This window comes from Elephantulus edwardii, unplaced genomic scaffold (genome assembly GCF_000299155.1).
Source record: "Elephantulus edwardii isolate Elephantulus edwardi_28Jun2011 unplaced genomic scaffold, EleEdw1.0 scaffold00151, whole genome shotgun sequence".
In the NCBI taxonomy this organism is placed as follows: Eukaryota; Metazoa; Chordata; class Mammalia; order Macroscelidea; family Macroscelididae; genus Elephantulus; species Elephantulus edwardii.
In genome coordinates, this window is record NW_006399901.1 from 709878 (window position 1) to 720985 (window position 11108).

The following is an 11108-nucleotide window of genomic DNA, read 5'->3' on the forward strand; positions in this document are numbered from 1 at the left end:
ACAGATGTAAGGACATACACATTGTCCTCACATAATATTATTGAATCAGTACATTTCAGGAAACATTAAGTAATACAAACATTGAAAGCATAGATTTATTTTTTTAAGAATTCAGTTCACCAATTTTTTCTTTTATTTAACACTTTTGTATTATTGACTATTATTCATTTAGAATATTCACATTGCTGAAGGAAATTCACTTCTTGCATCTCAAGTAGGTTTAATTTTTACAAAATTTCCAGTTATTCCTGTAGCTTTCTTGAGGTTATTTTCCACTTAATCATCTGTCACCAGATTTCTTATATAAGATATTTATTTTTGCATTGCTAAAACCTAAATAAAGAGCTTTATGTTTTACTTTTTAAGTTAAAAACTCCATTTTTAAAACAAAATAATCCATCTACTTTTTAGACAAATCTATAAAAATATTTTTTAAGCATCAACTACTTTTATGGGAATAAAAATTCTTTAAAGTTTTACACTCTTCTATTAGAAATTTATTTTTATTTTGCAGAATGGCAATTCAATTTCCCAGGGATTTCATGTACTCTTATTTCTTAGACATTCTTGGGCAGCTTCTCTGTTTTTCATCAACCTTATTTCTCTTTTCAACTGGGGAGTTAGGGGGGAGGCAGGCATCTGAGGCAGGCTTGTCAGAGATGTAAGAGCCATGGGCTGTGTCATCACAAAGTTTGTGGTAGTGAAACGGCTGAAACTGTGGTTTGGATCTCAAATGTGCCTATCTCCTGGTGCCGTCTGTACCATCTCGTTGTTTGGCACAAGTTTTTACTGTCCATTAGAGGTCTGTGTGTACTGAAGAATTTCTGTGCCTTGCTGAGTATAGCCTGGATTTCTCACACAGATTGTCTGAAGCCCCTGTAGGCCACCTGTGCCTGAAGTGGCCTGATACAAGTCTCCATTTGGGGCAGTGGTAACATACAGTCCAACACCTGTCTGACAAGACAGAGAAGAGACCACAAAGACTGCAGAGTTCTCTCTGCCCCCTTTTCTGCTCCATGTACGGTCAGAGCATAGGTCTTAGAGAATTTTCTGTAAGATGAGTGCTTTCCTGGGATCCTGTGGGCTTTCTGTGAGGAACTTATGCTGTCAGGGGACTCCTGAGGTAGCTCGCTTTCTGATAAGGTGATGCAGTTTGCATATGTGGTGGGTGAATTTCAGAAGATTGAGTGGTCTGGATGACTCCTTGAATCTGTATTTGCTTTCCAGGAAGAGGGACACTTGTCACTGTCACAGATCCTCTTAGCGACATCTGTTGAGCAAAAGGAGAGATAGGCATTCCTTGAGCTGTTGAACTGGGGTGAGGAGCTGTCTTTGAGTTATTTCTCTTGTGAAACTCTTCCATAATCAATGGTGGTTTACCCTCTATGATGTCTGAGAGGGGAAGTCCTCCTCTCCCTTCCTTGGGGATTCACTGTCCTCCTCCACATGTCTGTTTCTCAGGGTTCTAGAGGAGGGGATGAATCAATGTCACTTAACAGTCAGCTGTCCTAGGCTACCATTTTCCTAACACTCATGGCCAAATGGCATCATATATTTCACTAGAACAAGAGCAGGGGTAGAGAAGTAAGAAGCAAAACTAAATGTAAGTCAGTCTATGGTTACTTTTGATTAGGGAGTTCTGGTGGCTTAGTGGTAGGGAGCTGCCTTGTCAGCTCAACCTCTGGTAGTTTAACTCCATCAGTGGCTTCACAGGAGAAATCCAGGCAGTCTCCTCCCTTGTGGTTTACTGCCTTTGCAAACCTGCAGGAGGGTTAACTATGAGTTAGCTCTGACTCAGCACTACACAACAGCAACAATACTTTTGATTGAAGTGTAAATGACTTGTTTTAAAGACGTAATAATGCTGCAAAAGACAAGGGCAGACACAGTACTTGAAAAAGTGCTATCATTTACTGGTGGTGTTTGTCATTGGGTTGGAACCGTCCTGCAGCTGATCCCCAGTAGGTTTTCAGAGACAGTTAATCTCACAGCAGGAGATTGCTCATCCTTCTCCAGCGGAGCAGCTGGCGGAACCACGCGCCCTTGGGACTGCAGTGCAGCTTCTTACTGTGAGGCCACCAGAGCTCCCTCATTAATTATTATGTTGTTGTTAAGTGCCGTTGAGTCATAGACCACTCATAGTGACCCTATGAACAAAAGACCTGAACACTTGTATAACTTCCATCTTTTCTCCAAGTTCATAGGGTTTCCAGAGACAAGTTATTTCGGAAGTGGATGCCACTCCTGCTTCCAGGCTTGTTTTAATCAGGGAGCTCCACCAAACACTGTCCACCATGGGTAACCATTATCACATTTGACACATCAAAGAAACAAAAACATTCAAACATTCTACAATGAGCCTCAAACCAAAACAAGAAAGCCCATCTTACAGAGTCTAGTCGCTCCACCCAGTTTCCAAAATGACTTGGCCTTAAATTCAAGTGTCCTCCTAGAGGTCTCATTGACTCTAAACCTGAGGCTTAAATAAAGAAAACGACCTACACTGACCCTCAACCCAAACAAGAGTGCAATCAAATGGCATCGAGCCAATGCAATACAACATTGCAATACAAGGGCTTTGCAATATATATTGTTGTTGTTGTTGTTAAGTGCCATCTATTACTAATGCCATAAACAAAAGACTTTAATCTTGTAACTATCGTCCTTTCTCTAAGTTTATAGAGTTTCCACAAGTATGTTTAGGAAATGGATGCCACTCCTGCTTCCAAGTCTGTCTCAATCTGTTAGCTAACCAGATATTGTCAACCATGTGTAACCATTATGGCACTTGACAGAACAAAGGCACAATGATCAGTATCGCAGCAATCCATAGTTCCCTCAATAGAGAGAAATGACAAAATATAGAGAATGCAAAATTTCAAGGTTGTGTAGGAGATTCCCACTCTTATCCATTTCTGGCAGAAAAGATACAACCTCTATGGAAAACAGTATCTCTCCTTTTCAAAAAATCCAATCTAGGAAATCGCCTCTATGTATATACCCTCCCAGCCTAAGAGAAGAGACAGAAGCTGACATATGCACTCCTGTGCTTATTGTAGCATTATTTTAAGGTTTCATTGCTTGTGACAGTGTAACTATTGTTTTATAATCATCTAAAGCAAAAGAGAAAGATGAAAATGAACCAATGACTCTCTTCTATCTTGAGACCAGAAGAACTAGATGGTGCCGCGCTGCCACAATGAATGGATCCTGATGGAAAGTATATGCGAACAGTCTCAAATCCTCAAAAATTCTAGATTTATATATAGGAGGAATCCCTAAAATCTTTACCCTGAGATACTCTTTAAACCTTGAACCAAAAATGAACCCTAAAGTCACTCACCTTTCAGCTACGTAGCAGATTAGCTGATAACATAGGCAATAGCACCTGTGAGTGCTGTGCCTCTTTAAAATTTTGTCTCTATAAAACCAAATGGTCAACAGTTATTCTCAAGCAAAAATGAAAAGGTAGGATACCAAGGAAAGTAGGTTATTGGAGGCAGAACAACTAGAACAATAATGAGAATGTTGACACAATGTGAAGAATGTAGCCAGTGTCACTGAACAATATGTGCACAAATTGTTGAACGGCAGCCTCTTTTGATGTGCATACTTTCACCAAAAATGTAGTAAAATATTACCGGAAAAAATAAGAATGTGAATTAAATGGCATCATTTAAGGGTGGACTAGGAAGATATTTTCTGAGTTCCTTGTAAATTACTTTGTATTCCAGCCATTAAAACAAAAGTCTTTTCATTTCAAAACCTCCCATTAAACTCTGAATGGAAGTTTTGCATCTTTAAGGTATAGTTTGATAATTTTCTTAACTTCACATCTCAAGAAGCTTATATGCCATGTCTGATATACTGTAGTGCTGGCAAGAATTGCTCAGATTCTTAGAAGTGGAGATGATTATTGAAAACGTTGAAGGAGGCACATTATCTACAGAAAATATTCAGGCCTAAAACCACATACCATCCTCTGTTCCTCTTTCACTAAGTTTCTGTTGTCAAGTGAGATATTTCTTTCCACTTATTTTTCTTGTTTGCATTATAGGATAGCATTCTTATCCTCTGTTAACTATGCAAAGAGGAATGAAAGTTGGTTGATTTTCTTATAAGTAATTTGATTTTAATATGAATCATTCTATAGTACATCAGCAATTTCTTTTCTTCCTGTTGTGAGTGGGAAAAGCCACACTGATGACTTGAATATATTTCACTTGCCTAAGGGGAAAAAAAAATCAAAAGAGGAGTTGCATTTGGAAAGTCTGCTGTGGGGGACCTCTCCAGAGTACTGAAGAGCAAAGATGTCAGAGACTAAGGTGTGCCTAATCCAGGCCATGGTCTTTGCAATTACCTGCTATGTATCAGAGAGCTGGACAATTTCTAAGGATGATAGAAGAATAATTGATGCCTTTGGGTTGTGGTACTAAGAATATTGAACATACTATGGACTGCCAAGGGAACAAAGATGTCTGTCCTAGAGAGGGTGAAACCAGGCTGCTCCTTGGAGGCAAGGATTTGAAGCTCCGTCTCATAATACTTTGGGCACATGGCCTGGAGGGACAAGTCCTTGGAGAGGGACATCATGCTTGGAAGGATGGAGGGATAGCTCAAGAGAGGAAGATCCTGCATGAGATGGATTGATATAGTAACTGGGGAAATGGGATTAGGTGTGTCAGTCAGTGAGACTGGCTCAGGATAGGGCAAAGTTCAGAGCTATTGTGCGTAGGTTGCTATGAATTGCAGATGACTTGACAGCATGTAACAACAACAAGCAAGGCGAGGGGAAAGAGAATATTGATATATGTTATAGTAGAAGAGAAGTTGAGCACAGTGAGTAATCTCAGGTAGGATCACTTTGGTTGGTATTATTAAATCCCAACATTAAAAGAAATTGGGTTTGCAGGAGGAAAAGAGAGTAAGGCTGAAATTTCTGTCTGAAGGGGGAAAAAAGAGTAATACTGCAAAATTTCTTACACAGTGTTGTAAATCTTGAGTTAAGTTTTATTGGTTTTATTTTTAAATACAGGCTTTATTGTGATTTTAGAAATTGTGTGTTGGGGAAAAAAATATAATGTGATGTTACCTGATTATGTAGAATTATATATTAGGGAGCCCTGGTGGTGTAGTTAAGTGTTGGGCTGCTGACCAAAAAAGTTATGACTCGAATCCAAGCCTCTGCAAGGGAAAAAGATAAAGTTGTCTGCGCCTATAAGGATCAAGCCTTGAAAATCTCACAGGGCAGTTCTGCTCTGTCTTACAAAGTTGCTCAGGCCAAATCAAATCCATGGCAGTGAGTTATATTTGTCTGTTTTCACCAACACTGTTATTTGTGTTTCAGGTCTTTCAGTTGAAGCTAAAGTGTCTGCTGGTAAGCAGGTGAGATTACAATGTATAAGAAGAGGGATTCTTTTAGCATTTAAATTAGTGTCCCAAAACTTGTATTGAAAACATCTGTGGTAAAGAAGAGGAAAACAACAATATACATTTTATTGAACCATCACCTCAAATCTCCGGTCATGATACAAGGCTCTTCTTGATTTGAAAACCCAGAACCTGCACTGCAATTCCGAAAGCAAGTGGTTCGAATCCACTAGCTGCTCCGCAGGAGAAGGCTAGATGATCTCCTCCTGTGGGATTAACTGTCTCTGAAAAGCCACTGGAGGGTCAGCTATGGGTCCGTTCCGACTCTATGGTACACAGCAACAACAACTGTCAGTAAAAAGGAGCTCTACTAACTTAATAGGGAGCTCGAGTGGCCTAGTGGTAAGAAGCTACACTGCAATCCTGAAGGTACACAGTTCTAATGCACCCGCTGCTCCATGGGAGAAGGATGATGGGCAGTCAGTCTCCTCTCTTAGAATTAACTGCCTCTGAAACCAGCTAGGGGTCAGTTCCAACTTGACACACAACAAGAACAACAACAACAACAAGAAGTGGCTCAATGGTAAAGAATCAAACTGCTAACGCTAAGACAGGCAGTTAGAATCCACCAGCTCCTCGCTGGGAGAAAGGTGGGCAGTCTCTTCCTGTGCAATTTACAGCCTCTGAAAACCCACTGGAGGGTCATCGGTGAGCCAGTTCCGACTCGTGGGCACACAACAACAACAACAACAACAGCAATATGGTCAATAATGACATTTTTTATAATATAGCAACATTCTCCTGAATTCTGTTCTTGATGATCTGATTTCAGTAACCTAGTTTTCCTGTTACCCTTCCATCTTTGCTTTAGAGTAATTGCTGAACTTTTCATTTCATATATATTATTTTCTTTAAGTGTGTAGTTCTCACAGCTGATAGTCTTTATTCTAGGAATCAGTCTGTTATGTGGCTAGTTGTCTCAGGAAATCCTCTAATAAGTCTGCATACTTAAGGAACTTTCATTCTCTTCCATGATTTTCTCCCATCCTATCAAGATCCATCAACTGTGGTCCTGATCAGATCTTGCTGGTTGGGCATCATTTAGTTATTGTAGTGCCGAGGTATATTATAAGACTTCTAGGCTATATTATTTCTATAGATAGTCTATCTTGTAGACTAATTTCTTCTCTGAATCTTGAATTTTCTTCTTTCTCTTTGCCTTTGGATGAATATAACCAATGATTGTATCTTAGATGGTTACAGCAAAGTTTCGAGACTCCAGGCATAACACACCAAACTCGTATTGTAAAACATAACCTTTAAAAATTATATTATGTCAATTGACTGAATAGTTTCATGAAATTATGATTGTAAGCTCTCAAATCAAGAAAACAAGTTGCATGAGGTGATGTCTTAGAAGTACCCATCACTGTGTTCCCTGTGTGGTTTGGTATATTATGTGTGTGTGCATACATATGTGTATACATATAGTATGTCTGCTTGTGCCCAGGTAGCTCTGACATTGTAGTTGGGAGGGAGTTGCGCTGGTATACCTGTCAGTTAGAATCCCTCAGCTGTCCTGAGGGAGGAAGATGGACCATCTCCTCCTGTGAGATGTATAGCCTCGCAAACCCAGTAGAGAGCCAAGTATGGGTGAGTTCTGACTTGAGGGTAATGAGTGGGCTGTATTGTGTTTTTTTAAAAATATGCACAGCACCTCTGAGGAAGAAAGATTGGCAATCTCTTCCTCTTAAGAACAGCAGCCTCGAAAACCTGAAGGAGGATCACTATGAATCAGCACCATCTTGATGGCAGTGAGGTTTTCATTTTCTTTTCTTTTAGTTCTCTTTGCCCCTCTTTGCATGTATAATTTATTTTTCAATTGTGATTTTTAAGAAAGTTTACAGAAAAGTTGGATTTTCATTCATTCATCGTTGCACATTTTCCTCCCTCGCTCCCTTCGCCAGTCCACTTGGCAATGCACCTCTTATTCTGTTGTCATACAGATGATGCCTAATCACATACTCCTTATTTTGATTTCTAGCTCTGGTGGCTCAGTGGTGAGGAATTGTGCTGCCAGTGCAAAAGTACGCGATTCATGTCCATCAACTGCTCCACGATTTACTGTCTCTGAGAACCCACAGGAGAGTCAACTGTTTGTGCTTTCGGCTCGACAATACGCAACAAAAGCAATATGCATTCACACACACAACACGTACTCATATATACATTTATACCTACATACATAATCTCACTTGGTTCTTTGACAGTTAACATCATACGTACTGTACCTTGTATGGAGACCATCCTTTTCTCTTATATACTTTGGCCAACCTGGGTACTCTTCATCCACCTTTCACATATTGATTGTTGATCCAAATAGGATTAGATCCTTGACCATTTCCATTTCTCCTTGATTTATCAAGATATCAATAAGAATAATAAAACAAAACCAACCTGCCGCCACTGAGCTGGTTCTGCCTCATGGCCACTCAACATCAGGTTTCCAAGACTGTGATTTTTCCCCTCCCTTTTAAAAAATTTGTTGTAAAAAACCAGGTATGGGGACCCAAGGGGGCACAGGGTGGGAGCAGAAAGGTGATGATAGGTAGGGATGAAATCACAAGATTGCACAATTTGGTGGGTGGAGGAAGTGGGTAAAAGAAATGAGAAAGATCTGGCAGGGACTAGAAAAGACAGGGTAATGGTGGGCATAATCCAATGGTAATTAATTTTTTTTAAACAAAGAGATTGTCTTTTTTTATTTGTGGGTTTCCCATTTGGGAATAGAGGCACAGACTCTCTGGCTGCTTCATGCTGACCAGGGACGTTGAGATGAAGGGGAAGCGGAGCCCACTACAACACTTGACTGGTGGTCTTGAGTTGAAGCTGCCTGCCTTCCTGTTCAGTTTAATACATTTTCATGACTTTTTCTGCCCTCTGACTGCAAGGTGTTTGTTTGGGTGAGTCTAGTGGGAGTGGCCGGCTGAACCTCGAGGCTCCATCCACCCTTACTTACGTCCTTAGCAGGAAGCTATATTTCCCTTCTGTCTCTGGAACTGGGCTCAGGGTTCAGACTCTGGAACAAGACTCTGTGTTCAGGTTACTCATAGGAAAGGCAGAAAATCTAGAGAGAAAAATCTTGTGAGTTATAAAATAAAAAAAAAGGGCTTTGGCGGTGTTAGCCACAGGTGTACTGGAGGAGGAGGTAGAGGAAATGGGCTTAGATAAAGTTCCTCATATGCACCAGGCAGCTCTCCCCTGGCATCAGGTGGCTTTCCCCAGTGGCTGAGAGGCTCCACCCTCTCCAAGTTCTTCAGAGGTTTGGACCTTGTGCCATACTGGAGACCATGGCCGGGGACCACACTTCTGGCTCGAGCACCACCATTATGGTCCCCTTCCTTTCTGTCAAGTGGTCTAACTGTAACTCTGAGTAGATATTATTACTTCCTCCTTCCACAAATGGAAAAGGGGCTTTCAGAGTGGAGAGCAGACCCGCTCAAGATTGAAAAAGCAAGAAAGGAAGTAGGACAAGGACGCAAACCAAGGCTTTCTGAAGGCAGGCCATGGGTCAGTGAGCTCCATGAGGCAGTGAGCTCCATGTGACGCTCGGGTGGGCCGTCTTTGATCTTCCTCTGCAAGCAAAATCCTGCTCAAGAAAATTTTCAAAATGGCCAGAAGAGTATACTTAGGCCCATGCGGGGTGCTTCCCAGGTTGTAAATTTTAGTGGTAGGAGACCACCCATCTTTCTCCTGTAAAGATGCTGGTAGATTCCAACGACTGACCTTAGGTTAGCAGTCTAGTGTGCTTGCTACACATCACATCAATAGGAATACTTTCACTGAATTCTCCTATTTTCAGTGTGCCTTATGTCCCACTATTCAAAGGTCTTCTATCACTATTTCCAAAGAATCAAAACTTCTGATTTTATACCATGGTGGGAGAAGAGCCACTGTTTGATTCTGCAAGTTCAGAAGGGGAACAACTAGGGAACATAACTGCTTCATAAATATCTTTCAGTGGCTCTTCCTTATTTTACCTCATCAATCATCCTTTTGACTCCCCCTCCCAGTAATACTCGATAGTGGAGATTTCCACAGACTGTGCCTTTGATTGGTCCTTGCTAGTTTGGTCCTCCATTACTAGTGTGGTTTCTTAGGCCCAATAACTTCATTCCCTCTCATTCTTTGGCTTTTCCACTTGCAAAATGTCATTGCTGTTTTCTTTTTGTTGGTGAGGAAAATTGACATTTAGAATAAGCCAGCTGGAATCAGTTTAATTGATCCCAGTTTTATTGGCAACATCCAAAGTATTGTAGTCAGGAGCAAGCTGAACACAGGACTTCTTCTCTCCAACAGGCCTAATCAAGCTATTGACCTTGGCCATTTCTATGTCATAGAGCTTCTTTATAGCTTGTTTCATTTTGTGCTTGTTGGCCTTGACATCCACAATGAACACAAGTGCATTGTTACCTTCTGTCTCTTCATGGCTGACTCAGTGGTCAGGGGAAACTTGATGATGACATAGTGATCAAGCTTGTTTCTCCAGGGGTTACTTTCCTGGGAATATTTGGGCTACTTTCGGAGTCTCAGCGTCTTAGGCCACCAGAAGGTGGGTGATGCATGGATCTTCTTTATTTTGTGGCTGTGGATGCCCTTCAAGATGGCCTTCTTTGCCTTGAATGCCTTTTCTTTGGCTTCAGTTTTGGGAGGGGCAAGGGCTTCCTTCTTCATTTTTGACGCCACGTTTGTAGAAAGGCTATTGCTGTTTTCTTCTTCTTATTTCTATCCTTTTAGATTTCAGACATTTAAATCAACATCTTTACGGTCATATTTAAATAGTTTAGGATGAAATTGAACAAACATGTTTATTAATCTATTGTCTCTACCTAAAAATCAATACATTTTATTTTCTTAGGAAAAACTTGTCAAGAACTGGTTTTTAAGACAAATAATGCATTTCCCCCCTTTGGATATTATAGTCTGCAAAATGAAGATAATATTCACTGCTTCATACAATGTTGGTAAAATATTGCCTAAGAAAAATGTTAACATGAAAACCACTTTATTGTAACGTGAAAACCACTTTATTGTACTGTAAGAACATGAAAAAAAATTATATTGAAAGAATTTACATCAAAATGGACTTAGATTCTATAAGCCAACAGTGTGCACTTGGAAATAAATATCTCAGAAAACTATTTTATTAAATAGATAATAACAATGTTCTCTGAAAATTTGTTACTCATACTGTGTCTAATCAGAGTTCTCCATAACATCTCTAGATTACATTTAAGGAGAAAATATTCATAAGATATAGTTTGAAAATCAACACAGATACTTTCATATCACTTATTATCACTAATAAGAACACTTGGTAGCATGCTATTTCACCAGGACTCCTTACATGAGAACACATAGAGAGTTCCAATTCCGCCATGGTTTGGAATAGTTTTGCCATAATTCTGACTTTCAAAAGTAAGACTTTGAAATTCTCAGAATAGGACAAGAGGAAATTTTCAGTGAAGTTGGTATGTTGTTGTTTGTGGTTGTTATGTGCTGTCAAGTCACCTGTGACTCACAGAAACCTTAAGTACAATAGCCCTAAACTCTGCTCTGTCCTGTGCCAATCTTATTGTCTCTAACACATCTACCACCATTACACCACTCACTGAATCAATCCATCTTATCGAGGGTCTTCCTTTCTTGCACTGTTCCTCCACCCTCCTAAGCATGAC

General features: G+C 40.2%; 1 pseudogene; it reads right to left on the reverse strand.

The window, feature by feature from the left end:
* Nucleotides 1-439: 439 nt before the first annotated feature.
* Nucleotides 440-11108, reverse strand: part of LOC102860550 — a 26275-nt pseudogene continuing 15606 nt past the window's right edge.